The 17971-nt window shown below is 45.2% G+C and overlaps 1 long non-coding RNA gene and 1 pseudogene across 2 annotated transcripts; both read right to left on the bottom strand.

The window, feature by feature from the left end:
* Positions 1-399: 399 nt before the first annotated feature.
* Positions 400-1793, bottom strand: LOC132511306 (uncharacterized). 2 transcript variants are annotated; one of them, XR_009537580.1, is made up of 3 exons: positions 1607-1793; positions 792-1070; positions 400-616 (listed from the first exon to the last, which is right to left on the bottom strand). It is a non-coding gene; the product is annotated as an uncharacterized LOC132511306 (long non-coding RNA). The 2 variants fall into 2 exon arrangements; XR_009537581.1 differs by having other exon boundaries at positions 912-1070.
* A 9906-nt stretch (positions 1794-11699) lies between these two features.
* Positions 11700-12845, bottom strand: LOC132511018 (eukaryotic translation initiation factor 3 subunit E-like; annotated as a pseudogene).
* Positions 12846-17971: the final 5126 nt, after the last annotated feature.

Below are 17971 nucleotides of genomic sequence, written 5' to 3'. Positions count from 1 at the left end.
AAGATGAGGGACCAGGAATTTGGGACCTGGGCCAGATGCAGGATTAAATGAGGTGGTCAGGGTGGGCCTCATTGAGCAGAAGAGATTTGAGCAAAGACATGAAAAGGGGAGGGAGGAGATCTAGTGGGTATCTAGGGAAACCTCTTCTAGGCCAGTGGTTCTCAGGCCAGTGATGTTTCCTCCCTCTTACCCAGGGGACTTTGCCAACATGTGGAGACATTTTTGTCGTCACAACTTTGTGTATGTGGAGGTGCTACTGGCGTCTAGAAGGGAGAAGCTGTAAACATCGTACAATGCACAGGACAGCTCCCATGACAAAAACTTAGCCAGACAAAGAGTGAATAGTGCCAAGGCCAAGAAGCTGGTCCAGTAGTAGGAACAGCTGGTGCAAAGGACCTGTGGCAGAAGCATGCCTGGTGCTCATGGAACTCTGGGAACCTGTGTAGCTGGAGGGAGGAGACAGGAGCCAAGGTCGGAGGGGGAAGGGCCAGCTGATGCAGGGCAGGGAGGCGAGTGATGATGATGTGAGCAGTCACTGCAGGGCTTGAAATGGAGGAGTGATGTCATCTCGCTGAACATCTTAGAGGCTCCGTCAGGCTGCTCTGCTGAGAACAGGCTGTGGGACCGAGAGCCAGAGACCAACGCAGTGACCCTGAGAGCCGAGTTGGACTTTCTCCTCTTTCCTCCCCGTCCCCCATCCCTCCCCCTTTCACTCCCAGCTGAGGACCTCAGCCCTCAGAGAAAAAGCAGCAGCTGTGGATGAGACTTCCGCCCCTGCACCCACTGCTCACCCTCCTTTCCCGGCACAGGGTACAGGCCAAGCCCCAGGCATGGGCCCAGGATTCCCCTCTGGTCCATCCCTTCAATGCGCAGGCCCACTCTCTTATCTCCCATGTGACAAACCAACCAACCAGCCCCAGAGGCAGAACTGTCCTTCAAGGCAGGAGACTCTGGAAGGGGGTGCCCATCGAGTGCCAGCCTTCTGAACCGTTGAGTCCCTTCGTTATGAAAGATCCTAGGGGTTCCCACCACCTCACAGTTTGAATTCTTCTTTCCATGAGCAGGCATTCCTTTTCCAGATAAAACAGAAGGGGAGAATTTAAAACAGTTAACAAAAATGATCAAATCTACTATAAACACCCCCTTCCACTGGCCCTGGAGCCCTCGTTCAGCTACCATCCCCCACCCCATCCCTCTGCGGCCAAACCACATCTTCACCCACTGCAGTCTGGTTTCCGCCTCCCCAGCTCCACCAAAACTGCTCTAACCTCCATGTTGTTAAATCAACACAGCCGACCCCTCCCCGCTCCCTGACACTCCATCCTCCCCTCCTGCCCCGTTGGGGCTCCTCTTGCAGTCTTCTGGAGTCCCTCAGGGTTCAGCCAGCCCCTACTTCTCCTCTCCCCCTCCCACAGATTTAAATAGCATTTATTTAAAATATCACTTATTCCCTCAGCCTGGCTCCAACCCAAAATACCCAAGCACTAGGCAGACTTCTCTGCTTGGACGTTTCATGGGTACTTCAAACCTAACATGATCAGAATGGAATTCTTTGTCTCAGACCCGTTCCTCTCTGGAGGTCCCCATCTTGATGTATGGTACCCACATGCAGCCAGGTGCCTGAGCCATCCGAGCTGCCCTGGATCCTCCTCTCCTTCGGGACCATTTCCAAGTCGCGTTGCTGTTCTGTTTTATGAATATGTCTCAAGGCCACGCACGTCTCTCCCTTTCCACGCCTCCTCCTCAGCGTTAACTGCCATTATCTTTCTCCTGGAGTCCCCAGCCAGCTTCCTGCCTCTTCCGTCCCTCCCTCCAATCTTTTCCACGTGATCTTTCTAAAGCAGAATCTCCTCCCTCCACGGCCTGAACCCGGTATAATGGCTTCTCTCCGCCCTTCGGATCAACTCCCAAATGTCCAGCCTCCCAGCCGGCCGCTGCCCCTCCCACACCATGTTCCGCCAGGTCTTCCCCACCCCTGGGCCTTCTAGGGATGCTCTTCCCCTCCCAGGAAATATATTATTTATGCTAAAATATATTTTATAGGTTTAAAAAATTTTTTTAGGTGTTGTAAAATACACGTAACGTATAATTCACTGTCTTGACCATTTTTAAGCGTACAGTTCAGTAGTGTCAAGGACTCTCACATTATTGCACAACCATCACTGCCATCCATCTCCAGAACTCTATCCATCTCGCAAAACTGAAATTCTGTACTCCATTCCCCCTTCCTCCCAGCCCTCGGCAACCACCATGCTACTTTCTGTCTCTATGATCTTCACCACGCTAGGTATCTCATATAAGTAGGATGATATAGTATTTGTCTTTTTGTGACTGGTTTATTTCATTTAGTGGAATGTCTTCAAGGTGCATCCGTGTTGTAGCATGTGTTAGAATGTCTTTCCTTTTAAAGGCCAAGTAATATTGTACGGATATACCACATTTTGTTTATATATTCTTCTATCCATGGACGTTTGGGTTGCTTCCACCTTCTGGCTATTATGATTAATGCTGCTATGAAGTGTCCAAATATCACTTCAAGATTCTGCTTTCAATTCTTTTGGGTATATACCCAGAAGTGGAATTGCTAGATCATATGATAATTTTATTTTTATTATTTGAGGAATGGCTATGCTATCTTTGATAGTGACTGTACCATTGTACATTCCCACCAACAGCAGCACACAGGAGTTCCAATTTCTCCACACCATTCCCAGCACCTGTTATTTTGTGGGCTTTTTTAATTTAATATTAGCCATCCTAACTGTTGTGGGGTGATATTTCATTGTGGTTTCGATTTGCATTTCCCTAATGACTAGAGGTGTTGAGCATCTTTTTATGTGCTTATTGGCCATTTTTAAAATCTTCTTTGGAGAAACGTCTATTCAAGGCCTTTGTCCATTTTTTAATCAAGTTTTTCTTTTGGGGGAGGTTGAAGGAGTTCTTTATAATGTATAACCCCTTATCAAATACGTGATTTGCAAATATTGCCTCCCACTCTGTGGGGTTGCCTCTTCACTCTATTGATGTATCTTTTGATGCACAGAAGTTTGAATTTTTGCTATAGTCCAGTTTACTTCTTTTTAGTCTTGTTGCCTGCGTGTTTGGTATCATATCCAAGAAATCATTGCCAAATCCAAAGTCATGAAGCTTCTCCCCTACGTTTTCTTCTAAGAGTTTTAGAGTTGTAGTTGGAAATACTCATAAACTTCTCTCTCCCTGGTTAACTCCAACTCAAATTTGCCTGCATAAATGACCCTTCCCCAGGGGGCCTTATCTAATCCCAGCTGCGTTCATAATCCCAGTCACATCCTGTGACATCCTTTCATGGCCCACATAGTACAACTTCCCCTTCGTGGCCCTTTGCCCAGTGTAGCGAGATTTTTACTGGGTGGACATTTGTCATCTTGAAGGCAGGAGCCTCTTGTTCTCACTGCAGGACTAACACCCGCCACAGCACTTGGTACCTGGTGGGCCTCCGTACATTTTTGTTGAATGAATGAATGAATGGCCAAGTGTTAAGTGAATGGGACAAAGGGTGAGCGCGCAGGGAAGTTAAAGCTGGATGGCCAGAAAGAGGAGAGGTCTGATCCAGGAAGGCCAGGAAAAGATTGGAGAGGAGAGAAGTTCGGGAAGGCCTTCTAGCTGGAGGGAACAGCATATACTCAGAGGTGAGACTGAGCACGGCCGCCAGACACGAGCAGGTGGCCAGACTGCCTGGAGCAGGGCCATGCAGGCAGCCGTGGCCAAGGGGGCTGGGTGGGCCCGGCCTACACCAGGTACATGAGTCTGACCAGGAGAATGAGGGGAACCAGTGAGGAGATGGAACCACCCTGTGACATAATAAAATACTGTCTCTAGAAGATTCTTTGGCAACAGGGTGCACGATGGGTGTGAGGGGAGGAGATGCTGGAGGTACCAAGGCCAGTAATGGAAACGTCTACTGGTTGAGAACCACACTGTCTGAGACCCAAGCTCACTGCTTAAGTGCTATGGCCTTTCCATCTTTTGCTAAACTCTTTGCTAAGAACATCCTGGGCAGAAATAACCAGCTGCTGCACAGCCTCCCGGTGTGGTCCTGTTTCCTGCACCAGTCATGCGCGTGAGTTTGGCCGTGTACACACCTCAGCTTTGTCCTTGTCATCTGCCATGCCTGCACTGCACAGCCGGACACACAGCAGCCCCTGAGCTGACAGGTCCGGCGAATGAATGCTTCAATCAGGCATTTTCTTTGCTCCCTGAAAAATGGGGCCTGCCCCTCCATTGCAGTTTAGGGGAGAAGACAGTTTAGGGGGAATGTTTTCTCAAAATAATGCCTGGTCAGACAGACTACAGAGCGTGTTCCTTGTATCCAACTACAGTGTCCTCTTTGTAGAATGCAAATGGCTTTGCACTCCTTGCATACAGGTGAGGGCTCAATAACTATTTGTTAGCGGTGAACAGAGAGCGGTACCTCAATAATTGTTAACTGATGAGCCCAAACATGACTTAAGTACATGCAAACAAACAAGCCTTAACCTCCACCAAAAGCCTAAGGACGAAGCTGCCACCAGCATGGGCCTCTGGTGTCATTTGGCGGCCCGGGATCTGATCCTCCTGTCTGGGCAATTTCCTACCATATGCACATTGCTGGGAGGTGGAGCCATCCACCCTCGTTAGAGACCCTAAAGCCAGAGGTTCACTTTCCCAGCGTCCCTTGCAGCTGATGGGGGTCACATGACCCAGGCTGAGCCAGGAGGACCACTGCCCCTTCAGACTCTGGTTTGAGGGCTAGAGAAACAAAGCAACAAGAAGCACATCCATCCCAGGGCCAGCAGCGGCCTCCAGCGTCCAGGGCCAGTGGTGCTGGAGGTCCTGGCTGTGTGTGTGTCCTGCAGGGCCTGTGGCTGGCATACCCTCACCAGGCCAGATCTGCAGGGAGCTTTGGTCTGTGTCCATGCTGTGACTCCCTTGACCTGGCTATCCAGGCTTCCCGGTGATTCTGGAAGCCTATGGCCTTCTGATAAACTGCTTTTCTGCTTATAAACACCAGGGATGGTTTTTATTGCTGAAAACGCTAACGGCTCAGCCACAGACAAGAGCTTGGGGCAGAGGTGGAGGCCTTATGTCCTGCTCGTCTGAGGGCCACGCATCAGCTCCAGGCCCAGGCTCTGCCCCAGGGACCCCTCTGAAGCAGTGGGGTCATAGGCTGTCCTAGCTCGAGGTGCCAGACCAGCAGCAGAAGCATAACCTTAAATGCAAATCCTCCTTCCCAGACCTACAGAATCAGAAATGCTGCTGGAGGATCTCCCTGGTGGTGCAGTGGTTAAGAATCCACCTGCCAATGCAGGGGACACGCGTTCGAGCCCTGGTCAGGGAAGATCGATCCCATATGCCGCAGAGCAACTAAGCCCGTGTGCCACAATTACTGAGCCTGTGCTCTAGAGCCCACGAGCCACAACTACTGAGCCCACGTGCTGCAACTACTGAAGCCCGTGCACCTAGAGCCCGTGCTCCGCAACAAGAGAAGCCACCGCAATGAGAAGCCCATGCACCGAAACGAAAAGTAGCCCCTGCTCACCGCAGCTAGAGAAAGCCCACGCGCAGCAATGAAGACCCAACGCAGCCAAAAATAAATAAATAAATTTTTAAAAAAAGAAATGCTGATGGAGGGGACCAGCAAACCCTCTAGGTGGAGACGCAGATGCACCCTAAAGTTTGCCGTAGAGGTTAAGGGAGGAGCCGTGTGCAGCAGAAAAAGCAACAGACAGGAAGCAGAGACCAGGTTCTAGCCCCTGACTCGTTGGCTTTGTACTCATTTGCCTTACCTTTCTGAGTCTAGTTTTCTTTCATCCATAAAGTGGGGATCATGATATCACCATAGAGATTTTTTGTGAGGATTAAATTAAGTAACACTGTACACATACAGTGCCAAGCATGGTGACGGTCCCACAGGAAGTGGCAGCCATCACTGTTCAGACTGGTTGCAATTAGTCCTCTTAGTGGACAGCTGTGCAAATTTGGGCTGGGCCCCTAGTGTCTCAGCCTCATTTTTTCCTCTGTAACATGCAGATAACAACCCTCACCTCCCAGGCTTGTCTGGAGAAACAAGGAAGATAAACTCTGAAAGCAATGTTTTGTCCAAACTAAAACATGAGACTATGAAAACACAAAGTGAAACACAAACGTTCAAAAATATTCCACCCAGATACCAACACAAGGTCAAGTAGGGCTCACTTGTGGGCTTCTCATCAGGCCTGGGCTCCGACTGTGGGCGGGGGCTGCATGAGGCAGAGGGGACCCAGCAGTGAGCTGGCAAATATGGTCTCTGCCCTCGAAACTGCTCATAATTGAACTTCACACTCCAGTGAGGGGATAGACGATAAATATAAATTGTGCTCATTGCAATGACGGCAACACACAGTGTTGTGATCGAGAATAACATTGGGGTTGGGGAGGGGATACAAATGTGGGAGGGAGGATGAGGAAGAAACTTGCGGTGTTGGACCACACTTAAAGGTGTCACATGAATTTACTATATAATATTTATATATTCTATCTGTGTCTGATAAAGGGTCTAGAAGCAGTGATACTTCTAGAAGTACTGAGTTTACCCTGTGTTTAGATCTTGGTTTCTAATAGACCTCTCTGTGACGGGAAACAGAATTCCTTGAAGAGCTCCCAGGGCTGGTACAGAGGAAGTACAAAGGGTGCCTGGAAGAGAGAGGTGGGGAGGAGAAGAAGAAAGAGAAAGAGGAGGAGAAGGGAAAGAGGAAGAGGAGGAGAAAAACAAGAACGAAGAGCTCAGAAACTGAAGAGGACACAGGAATCAAATGGAAAAATCTCCCACTGGATGAATCTGGAACAATATACATATTAAAATGGATAATGACTTAATAGATTATAATACATTAGATAATACATGATCAATGAACACATGGCTATCCTAAAAATAAAAACAAATAATAAGTGGAGAAGAAGGGAAATTACAGTAGACTATAATTAATAAATACAGAGGAAGAATTAGGAAATTCATGTCTTGAACCCAACATAGTAATAATTGATTCAGGCAAGAAACATTAAAGGATGTTAAAATCTTTAGGTAGACTTTTGTTGGAGAACAGGATATTTACAGGGTCTCAAACGTCTTTCCACAGACTCTTTTTTTTTCGGCCGTATGGCTTGCAGGATCTTAGTTCCCTGATCAGAGGTGAAACCTGTGGTCCCTGCAGTGTAAATGTGGAGTCCTAACCACTGGACTGCCAGGGAATTCCCTCCACAGACTATTTATTCATCACAAAGATGATAAAGGTAACTTTAGAGTGGAGAAGCCTAGCACAAGTGACCTTAACCAAGGGATCAAAGTTAACATCACCAGTAATGGGATGAATCATGTCCCGTGCCTCCTGATACGCGGTACCAAGAAGGACACAGAGCATTTCTAGGCTTTCCTGCCAAAAATTTGCAACCTGATTTATTCCTAAAACAACAGCAACAACAAATAACCTAGGGGACATTATGTGATATTGTGATTTACAATAAGAAATATATATTTCATCTTTGTCCCATTTCTGTCACAGAGCTCCTAAAACCCTTGGAATTTCCCAGTTGATAAGAGCAATGGAAGTATCTTTTCTTTTAGTATTTGGTCTTTTGTCCTTGGTTTCTTAAATAATGCCAGGGCCATAAAAGTGAAAGGAATGTCTTGTGTCATAACAAGTGTCATAACACATCCCCTTCAATCACACTTGAGCTTATGTTAACGGGGTGACTTTTGGAAAGCCCCTAAGGATGGGGGCTGGTTGCCAGGGGAGCCAACCATGTGATTAGAGGGTTGGAACTTTCAATCCCAAACTTCCAGGGAGGGGAGAAGGGCTAGAGTTGGAGCTCAATCACCAATGGCCAATGATTTAATCAATCGTGTCTATGTAACAAAGTCTCCATAAAACCCCAAAAGGACCACATTTACAGAGTTTCCGGGTTGATGAACGTGTGGAGGTGCTGGGAGGGTGGCACGCCCCTTCCCACAAAGCTTGCCCTGTGCATCTCTTCCATCTGGCTGTTCCTGAGTTATATCCTTTTGTAATAAACTGGTAATCTAGCAAGTAAGCTGTCTTCTTTCTTTCTTTTATTTTTGGCTGCAGTGTGGCATGTGGGATCTTAGTTCCCTGACCATGGATCGAACCTGTGTCCCCTGCATTGGAAGCACAGAGTCTTAACCATTGGACCACCAGGGAAGTCCAGTAAACTGTTTTCTCGAGTTCTGTGAGCCTCTCTAGCAAATTAATCAAACCTAAGGAAGAAGTGGTGGGAACGACTGATTCATAGCTGGTTGGTTAGAAGCACAGTTATCGACCTGGACTTGCCCTTGGTGTCTTGTATGTGGGGAAGGGACAGTCTTATAGGACTGAGACCTTAACCTGCAGGATCTGACACTATTTCCAGGTAGATGGCCAGAATTGAGTTAAATCGTAGGACACTCAGCTGGTGTCGCAGAAATGCTTGATGTGTGGAAAAACCACACATCTGGCATCAGAAGTGATATGGTGTTGTAGAAGTATTGAGAATAGAGGAGACACACAACAGGAAGTGAATTTTTCCTTTATACCTTCTCTAAAACAACTGGTCCAGACACAAAAATATCAATGTCTTGAAAGACAAAGAAAGGCCGAGAAACTGTTCGCAATTACAGTAAGTCCCCTACATATGAACAAGTTCCATTCCGAGAGTGCGTTCGTAAGTCCAATTTGTTGGTAAGTCCAACAAAGTTAGCCTAGTACTGTACTATATAGTACTGTACTGTATAGGCTATACAGTACTACATAGTACTGTACTGTAATAGGTTTATAATACTTTTTTTTTTTTCGGTACGCGGGCCTCTCACTGTTGTGGCCTCTCCCGTTGAGGAGCACAGGCTCCGGACGCGCAGGCCCAGCAGCCATGGCTCACGGGCCCAGCTGCTCCGCGGCATGTGGGATCTTCCTGGACTGGGGCACGAACCCGCATTCCCCGCATCGGCAGGCGGACTCTCAACCACTGCGCCACCAGGGAAGCCCAGGTTTATAATACTTTTCACACAAATAATACATAAAAAACGAACACAAAAAATAAAGAAAACATTTTTAATCTTACAGTGCAGTACCTTGAAAAGTACAGTAGTACAATACAACAGCTAACATACAGGGGCTGGCATCAAGTAAAGAAGCAAGAAGAGTTACTGACTGGAGGAGGGAGAGGAGGTGGGAGATGGTAGAGCTGAAGGATCGTCAGCAACAGGAGACGGAGGGCGAGCTGCAGTTTCACTCATGCCTGACGTTGAAGGCACAGATTCTGGTTCCTTGCTGGAACCAGATGCATGTTCACACCTTTGAAAGTTCACAACTTGAAGGTTTGTATGTAAGGGACTAACTGTAAAGGAGCCTACAAAGGCATAAGAGTGTGACCTGTGATCCTGGATTGGAAGACACAATTGCTATAATGGACATTATTGGGATAATTGGGGAAATTTAAATATAGATTGTATACTAGATAATGATGTTGTATAGATATTAAGTATCCAGATTTGATATTTATATTATAGTTAGATAAGAGAAAAATCCTTGTTCTTAGGAGATCCATGCTGAAGTATGTAGGGTAAAAGGTCATGATGTCTGCCACTTACTCTCACATATTTCAACAGTAATAATAAGAAGAAGGAGAAAGTATATTCGTGTGTGTGTGTATATATATATATATATAAAAAATATATGTGAAAAGAAAGACAAAGCAAATGTGGAAAAAAGTTAACTATTGGTAAATACAGGGGGAAGGTCTAAGGGTGTTCACTGTAGTATACTTCAACTCTTCTGTAGGTTTAAAATTGTTCAAAATAAAATAAAAAGCTAAAAACATTTCCAGTTGAAAATACTTTGGGACTTCCCCGGTGGTGCAGTGGTTAAGAATCAGTCTGCCAATGCAGGGGACATGGGTTTGATCCCAGGTCCGGGAAGATCCCATGTGCCTTGGAGCAACTAAGCCCATGCGCCACAACTACTGAGTCCACGTGCCACAACTACTGAAGCCCATGCACCTATAGCCCATGATCCTCAACAAGAGAAGCCACTGCAATGAGAAGCCTGTACACCACAACGAAGGGTAGCCCCCGCTCGCCACAACTAGAGAAAGCCTGCGTGCAGCAGTGAAGACCTAACGCAGCCAAAAATAAATGAAAAATAAAGAAATTTTAAAAAAATAATAAAGAATAAAAAGCTAAAAACATTCCCAATTTAAAATACTTTGGACTGTATTCAGTGATCAAGTGTGAAATTTCTGTATCAACTCCATTTGTGATACCAAGTTTGGTAAAATAATGAATGAACCAATTTAAAGATAGTGCATTTATCTTCCTTAAAATGACTAATGAAGGAAATGAGAAGCCAGGGGGTAGAGGCCAGGGAAAAAGGGTTTCAAAATGAGAGTGAAAAACAGTCAAAGATGTTGCGAAGAAGTAAGATGTGCGCTAAGGTGTATCTGCTGGGTTGAGTAAAGGGGACTTTGGTGGAGCATCTGGTCAGCCGGGGAGTGGGAGGGAGGGCCAGGGAGTCATCAGTGAAGGGATGGTTGTGAAAGCCTGGGGAAGGATGGGGATTTGGAATACGAGTAGAGGATTTCGGTTGTTTTATTAATCGATTGAGGGAATTCCCTGGCAGTCCAGTGGTTAGGACTCCACACTTCCACTGCAGGGGCCACAGGTTCAATCCTTGGACGAGGAACTAAGATCCCGCAAGCCTCAAGGCGTTGACAAAAACAGACAAAAAAAAAGTTGACTGAAGTTTTGAGCTTCCGAATTTTGACAGAAAGTGTGTGTGGTGGTGACTTGGGAGGGTGGTGATAAACAGCTAGTCCTCTTCTAGGCTTGCTACCGACGCCAGTTGCCTGGGATTGTCCCGGGTTTAGCACTGAAAGGCCCTCATCCTGGGAACCTTCTCAGTCGGGATGGCCACTGTCCACTCCCAGGTTGCTCCCACCGATATTAACTGGTCACTGCCAGCCTGGGAGTTTACATTATATTTTTCGTTCAACAAGATTTTGCTGGCAGTGGAAATATGATGGCCAGCAAAGCAGACACAGCCCCGACCCTTACAGACCACGGGAAATTCCTTCTTTGCATTGAAGTGGTATTAATCAAACTGGGCCTCTTTTAAAAAAAATCTTATTTTCCCTCATTATAGTGGTAGAAAAATTGAGAAGAAGAGTGTACAAAGGCAGAGAAAAAAAAAATCGCACTGGCAGATTTCCTTTCAGTATTTTTCCTACACATTTCCCCAGTCACTTCCTATCAGTGTCCAAAAAAATGCAAGTTAATTTTAATTTTGGCCGCAAACCAAGAACAAAAAGGTTAAGTGCATTGAATTAATTTTTCAAGCCAAAGTTAAAGGCTCTGAGGATGATCTGCTGTCTCCAAGGGTCCAATCCCTGTTTTTTTCCACTAGCAGGTGTGATCACAGGCCTGGCAGAGGCGCATAATGACTTTCCCTCCTCAGCAAGGCTTCCTGCTTTGCAATTTTTTTTCCTTTTACAAATTGAAATGCTGCATTCATTTGATAACGAATCAAGTAGAACAGAGGAGATTATGGTGAAAAACAACAGTGCCTCACCCCTTCCCATCCTGTTCCGCCCAACACCCTCCTGTGACCTAGAGGCAACCCCATTTTTTTTTTAATGGCATAAATGAAACAGCCAATTTTATTCAAATTCTCCAAAATTTATGCTCAATATGTTAATTGTTTCTAAAATGTTTCACCTTTGTATAATGGTTTTATTCTTTCATCTTTCTTTTATAGTTTTTTCAGTTTTTTCTGTACAGTTCTTCAGTAGAAGCCAGAGTCCTGAGTTGCCCAGTTAGGAGCCTCTGACCTACTATTCTGATTGAGTTTCTTCTCAATATTCATGGCCAACATCTGGCTTCTAAATGAGAGGCTTTTGGTCTTTTCAATCACTTGCTGATAGGGTGAGACTGCACTGTTACCCATAACCACATGACCTAATTTAGAATCAATCTTGGCATCCAGTCTTGAATTTCTAATCAAATTTACAATCCACCTTTCAGCTTCTTCTGGAGTCATGTTCAGTTTATCTGCCAACATGTTTATGCTGCTTCATTGATGGATGCGACAAAATGTCTCAAATACGGAGAGACAGGCATTTTCAATGAAATCCTCAAGCCACCAAGAAGAAATCATTCACTAGCACTGATTCACATTCCCTTAGCTTTTTCTGAGCCCCATCAAAGTCAGAGTTAACATATAAGCATTCAACAGACTCTATAATTGGGTTTTTATATGTGTAAGACTCCTGTTGAATAACTTTGACCAGATCTTTTAGCACCTGCCGGCGTTTTCAGACATCTTTGTTTGTTATGACTGCTGTGGTCAAATAGCGGAGAATATGTGGACACATTGTCTGAATTGTGTTAAGATACGGTGGCTGGTAAAGGAAGAGATCAATAATGTTATCACACCCTTTAGGGTGATTGAAGAAAACAGAGACCAATGAATGAGCCACATTCGCTGCTGAAGAGGCTGAAGTGGAGAACTCACAGAATTATTATCTATCGTCTCTTTTAATGGTGTATGGTCTTCCATGGCTGCATCCCAATTCTGCATTAAGATTTCAGAAGCCAGCTTTCCCCAGAGTGAACTCAACGCATTTCTATCCATTGCTGGAACCAACGCTCTAAAGAAGTAAAGATATTCTGCTGCTTCAGAGTAATTTCCACATTCATATTGGAATTTTGCATATCTGTAGAGTGTATCTAAATATTCCTGCCTAAAACCATGCTTGTCTGCCAGGTAGTCAAACAGCATCTGACCATCCCTTGTTGACTGCATTTGAGGCAACCCCTTTTAATGGTTTCTGTTTTTATTTCTTTTGGAAGTTGTTTCCAAAATTCCTAGCTCAAATGCCCGTACTTTATTTCTTTATATATCAATTTTAGTGAATGTTGAGTTTCCAATATAAAACATGAGGCGTTTAACTCATTTACCCTCCCTCTCCCTCTCTTCTTCCCAATAATGACTATTTATATTATTATTTTTGTTTTTATATTAATTATTTTGGTTCCATCTACTTTCCTCAGCATCTCTAGCAAGAGAGGCCAGCTTGTAACTCCTCTTTCTCTCCTCACTTCCACATGCAAACTTTTCTCAGTTTCACATTTATTGTACAAAGTCAAGATTTTGGGTATTTACAATTGTTCCTGCAACCACAAACAAATCTTGATTTTTCTATGTCGACTCCAAAGGTTAAGATCCAATGAACAGTATTGACATTATGAGGGCCTTGTGAATACTGGTCACACTCAAACAACAGGCTGGAACCCCACACCCCCTGCAGTAGAAGTGTGGGGTCTTAACCATTGGACAACCAGGGAAGTCCCAGGATTACACATTCTCTTCAATGCACTCAATCCCACAACCCGGGAGAATGTTTCAAGCATTAAGGTCATTGATTAATACTATATCAATTAAATACCATCATGTCATATTAGAACTTGCCTATCATTTAAACTATTACTTATTTATTTATTTTGGCTGCGCCGGGTCTTAGTTGCAGCACGCGGGATCTTCCTTGCGGCATGTGGGATCTTTTATTTCACTTGTGCCATGCGGACTTCTCAGTTGGCCCACAGACTTCTTAGCTGGGGCATACGGACTCTTCGTTGCAGTGTATGTGGGATCTAGTTCCCCAACCAGGAATCGAACCTGGGCCCCCTGCATTGGGAGTGTGAAGTCTTACCCATTGGACCACAAGGGAAATCCCTTGCCTATTATTTAAATCAAGAATTTCTTCTTCAGTTTTGGAATTTTCCTAGAGATTCTGATGGCTTTTCTTTCTTCTTGTACTCCTTACCTATAGCATGTCTTTTTTTCCCCCGAGTTATTGTTCATACCATTTATACAACTCAAGCCACATTTTTGCTTCCTCCTCCAGGTAGAACCCATTACTCCCTAAGTCATCATCCTTTATTCCCTGTTCTTTGGGCTTAGATCCACTGTTTCCTGTATATTATTTTATCTTCTTTCTGGTTTGCTACCACATTTTCTGGAATACATCCTCAATTTTCTAGAAAAGTGTGTGTGGAGGCCAACTTTGTGTGTCAGAACAAGTCTTTATCTTGTTTGACCAGATATATATAGAATTCTAGGTAGAAATTCTTTTCTCTCAAAATTGTGCAGGCATGTCTCCATTCAGTCTTCTAGGATTCACTGGTATTGACACAAAATCTGTAGCCATTTTGATTCTTGTTCCTTTGGAGAGGAATAGTTTTTCTCTTTAGAAACTTTTAACATCTTCCCTTTATTCCTGACGTTCTGAAATTTCATGAGGAAGTATCTAGATATGGATAATTTTTCATTCATCATCTTGAGCATACAGTAAACCCTTTCAGAATGAAGACATGACTTTTTCTGGAAATTATCTCTTATTTTTTTCTAAGATAGTTTCCTTCCCTCCAATTCCTTCATTATTATTTTCTGGGGTTCCTAATAACTGTATGATCCTTCTGGATTGGTCCTCTGTGTTTGCTATATTTTCTCCCTGATTTCCATTTTTCCTCTTTTCTTTTTTTTTATAAATTTATTTATTTATATTTTTGGCTGCGTTGGGTCTTTGTTGCTGTGCGTGGGGTTTCTCTAGTTGCTGCGAGCAGGGGCTACTCTTCGTTGCGGTGCGTGGGCTTCTCATTGCAATGGCTTCTCTTCGTTGCAGAGCACGGGCTCTAGGTGCGCAGGCTTCAGTAGTTGTGGCACACAGCATCAGTAGTTGTGGCTCACAGGCTCAGTAGTTGTGGTACACGGGCTTAGGTGCTCCAAGGCACGCGAGATCTTCCCAGACCAGGGCTCGAACCCATGTCTCCTGCATTGGCAGCTGGATTCTTAACCACTGCGCCACCAGGGAAGTCCCCCATTTTTCCTCTTTTTATTCTATATTTTTAGAGATTTTTTTTCTTAACTCTATGTTGTAATCCTTCTATTCAACATTTATTTTTGCAACCACATTTTTAGTCTCTGCAAAATAATTTTTGTTCTCTGATTGTTCCTCTCTCACACAACATCCTGTTCTTGCTTTATGGATGTTTCGTCTTCTTGAATCTCCAAGTATATTAGATAGTCCTCTTTGTACTAGGAATTATCTGTTTTCTCCAGTGTCAGTTTTTTTTGTTTGCTTATTTTGATCTTTCTTTGCATGCTACTTGTTCTCCCATATGCATGGAGATCCTTGGTAATATTTAATAAAGAACTACCTAGGTATCCTGGATTTCCTCTGCTGGTATATAAATTATACTCTTTCTCCTCTAGGTTTTTCCCTGGTGGAAATTTGGCCTAGAAATTCTTTGTGCATCAAAATAGGACATATCAACTGAAAGGTTTCAATTGGAGCAGGGAAGGTTGATGGTCAACTGTCAGGCAGTGGGCCACCCCAAATGCTAGAATGAGAGACACTTATTCTGAACCTCCAACATTCATACCAGAAGCATTAACTTCCCTCAGACAATTGATTCCATTTCTTTGGAGACAAGATGTCTGACATTTTGTCTGAGGGAAAATGCCTTCTGGTGAGGAAGGGAAGTAGAGTCATAACTGATGCTGGTGGCCTGTCTTCCAGGCCTTCAATCAATTCGGGTTTTCAGTCCCCCTTCTCCCACTTTCCTTTGCCTGTTGGCCAAGACCGTGGCCTCTCCTTGGCAGCCTAAGCAGCCAGGCTTGGCTGGACACCCCCTCCATCTTGGCTGTCTTTCCTTTTGATACTGTCTACTTTGGTTTCAGTGGGATCTGAGGGGAGATTGGTGATGAGGAGTATGCCTGACCTGGGATCAGAAATCCTGTTTTATTTCCTAATTGTTCCACACGTCCAATACCCAGACTGACAGAGGCCCATGGTAATGGCTCACTCGTCAAGCTCAGTGAAAATCAAAGAACTCTTTAGTGAATATCAGGGTCATCTCTAAACACAAGGCTCGCACATTCATCTCAGGGCTCTGGCCTCAGAGCTGAGGAGAGAGTGGGTAAACTGAGGAAGGAAACCAAATTGCTTCAAGAAAACACAAGCATTGCCTTTATGTGGGTCAGGCTTTTCCAGATGGAGGTCTCTCTGGTCACCTGAAGGAAGGGGGCTTGTGCAGGGACATACCCCCGTGGCTGACAAAACCAAGACCTTCCTCAGCTCGAGGCCTGGTGGGAAGAGCCAGCCACCCTCAGGAGTGCACACAAGCTCCTCAGACTCTCTTCAGTTCCTCACCCGCTCAGACAATGGTGTCTGGTACCAGTTTGCATCTTGCTATTCTGTCCTTGACTTTTTCCAACTCTTGCCCAATAATCCCTTTCCACTCTGTCATCCCTTTCTTCATCTCATTTGTATGCACCCAGAAAACCCTAATCACACCTATTAAGCACAGAATAATGACAGAGAAAACCTTGCTTCAAGGGAAAAAGGAAAGTCACAAGTTTGAAGTAAAATTAAATTTAAATCAGTGTCATTAAGTGATATAAATCCTGAAAATGACCAGAATTCCTTCTGGGCTTTCCACCAAAGCCTCCTGGGCTTCTTCCTTCTCCCTGTATTAAATGTGAACCACTAGAATTCCCAATAAAGATCTGTCCATTCATTCATTTATTAAATATTTATTGAGTGCTCCCTGTTTGCCTGATACTTCGCTAGTCACCAAGTACAAACAGAGAAGAAGACATATGTCGGTCCTGTCTCCTTGGGGCTTTCAGTTCAATCAACCAACAAATGTTTATTAAGCATCTATTATGTAGGTTGAGAACTGAAACCAGGGATACTCATTCAGCTTAACATTGATTTAAAAAATTTTTTTAAATTATTTATTTTTGGCTGCGTGGGGTCTTTGTTGCTGCACGCAGGCTTTCTCTAGTTGCGGCGAGCGGGGGCTACCCTTCCTTGCGGTGTGTGGGCTTCTCATTGCGGTGGCTTCTCTTTGTTGCGGAGCATGGGCTCCAGGCACGCGGGCTTCAGTAGCTGTAGCACACGGGGTCAGTAGTTGTGTCTCGCGGGCTCTAGGGCGCAGGCTCAGTAGTTGTGGCGCACGGGCTTAGTTGCTCCGTGGCATGTGGGATCTTCCCAGACTAGGGCTCGAACCCGTGTCCCCTGCATTGGCAGGCAGATTCTTAACAACTGTGCCACCAGGGAAGTCCCAACATTGATTTTTTTTTTTTTTTTTTTGGCTGCGTTGGGTCTTCGTTGCTGCGCACGGGCTTTCTCTAGTTGCTGCGAGCGGGGGCTATTCTTCGTTGTGGTGCTCGGGCTTCTCATTGCGATCGCTTCTCTTGTTGCAGAGCATGGGCTCTAGGTGTGCAGGCTTCAGTAGTTGTGGCACACGGGCTCTAGAGCACAGGCTTAGTAGTTATGGTGCACGGGCTTAGTTGCTCCATGGCATGTGGGATCTTCCTGGACCAGGACTCAAACCCATGTCCCCTGCATTGGCAGGTGGATTCTTAACCACCGCGCTACCAGGGAAGTCCCTTAACATTGATATTAACATGACTATTCCACTGCCTTCATTGGCATAACATTTTTCCAAGAGACTTGCCCAGAAAGATGAATATTGCAAATTAACTTTATTGCTTATTTATTGCTGACAGTTTGCACCCTAAGACTTTTTGAACCCCTCACCTCAAAATCCTCATTATTCTGTGTTCATTCTAAACTATTACGCCATGACCCTTCCCCAACCCTAATCAACCCCCGCTCCTACCCCATCATGGAAAGACTCTCCCCCCCTTTTTTTTTTTTTTTTGCGGTACGCGGGCCTCTCACTGTTGTGGCCTCTCCCATTGCGGAGCGCAGGCTCAGTGGCCATGGCTCGTGGGCCCAGCCGCTCCGCGGCATGTGGGATCTTCCCAGACCGGGGCACGAACCCGCGTCCCCTGCATCGGCAGGTGGACTCCCAACCACTGCGCCACCAGGGAAGCCCAGACTCTCCCCCTTTAAATGA

The sequence above is a fragment of the Lagenorhynchus albirostris genome, chromosome 20 (genome assembly GCF_949774975.1).
Source record: "Lagenorhynchus albirostris chromosome 20, mLagAlb1.1, whole genome shotgun sequence".
NCBI classification, from domain to species: domain Eukaryota; kingdom Metazoa; phylum Chordata; class Mammalia; order Artiodactyla; family Delphinidae; genus Lagenorhynchus; species Lagenorhynchus albirostris.
Note: the sequence above shows the minus strand (reverse complement) of the source record. Positions and strands in the feature narration are given on the sequence as shown.